At 49.0% G+C, this 730-nt stretch overlaps 1 non-coding gene across 1 annotated transcript; it reads left to right on the top strand.

Annotated features, from left to right (window-relative positions):
• Positions 1-332: 332 nt before the first annotated feature.
• Positions 333-404, top strand: TRNAF-GAA. The gene has a single exon. It is a non-coding gene; the product is annotated as a tRNA-Phe (tRNA).
• The last annotated feature ends 326 nt before the right edge of the window (positions 405-730 follow it).

The raw sequence follows: 730 nt of genomic DNA, 5'->3' as shown, positions 1-730 counted from the left end.
TCTTGTTTCTCAAACCAGCCAAGCACTTTCCAGCTTACATGCCTTCATATTTGCTGTTCTCTCTACCTTTCCCTGAATATTTCACATTCTTCAGGTATTAACTTAAATATTACCTTCTCAGAGAGCTTTCTCCAGCCACTTTGTCTAAAATAGGCCACTTACTCCTACTCCCTGTCGTCCTTTATTATAGTACCTGTTGCTTTCTTTGGGCTTCTCTGATAACTCAGTTGGTGAAGAATCCACCTGCAATGCTGGAGACCCCAGGTTCAATTCCTGGACCAGGAAGATCCCCTGGAGAAGGGATAGGCTACCGATTCCAGTAGCCTGGGGCTTCCCTGGTGGCTCAGACGGTAAAGCGTCTGTCTGAAATGCAGGAGACCCAGGTTCGATCCCTGGGTTGGGAAGATCCCCTGGAGAAGGAAATGGCAGCCCACTTCAGTATTCTTGCCTGGAAAATCCCATGGACAGAGGAGCCTGGTAGGCTACTGTCCATGGGGTCGCAAAGAGTCGGACACGACTGAGCGTCTTCACTTCACTTCACTTCACCCATTCCAGTATTCTTAGGCATCCCTTGTGGCTCAGCTGGTAAAGAATCTGCCTGCAATGTGGGAGACCTGGGTTCGATCCCTGAGCTGGGAAGAGGCCCTGGAGAAGGGAAAGGCTACCCACTCCATTATTCTGGCCTGGAGAATTCCAAGGACTGTATAGTTGCTTTCTTTCACAGAATTTC

Source organism: Bubalus bubalis, chromosome 14 (genome assembly GCF_019923935.1).
Source record: "Bubalus bubalis isolate 160015118507 breed Murrah chromosome 14, NDDB_SH_1, whole genome shotgun sequence".
NCBI lineage: Eukaryota > Metazoa > Chordata > Mammalia > Artiodactyla > Bovidae > Bubalus > Bubalus bubalis.
The sequence above is the reverse complement of the archived record's forward strand: the minus strand, read 5'-3'. Positions and strand labels throughout refer to the sequence as shown.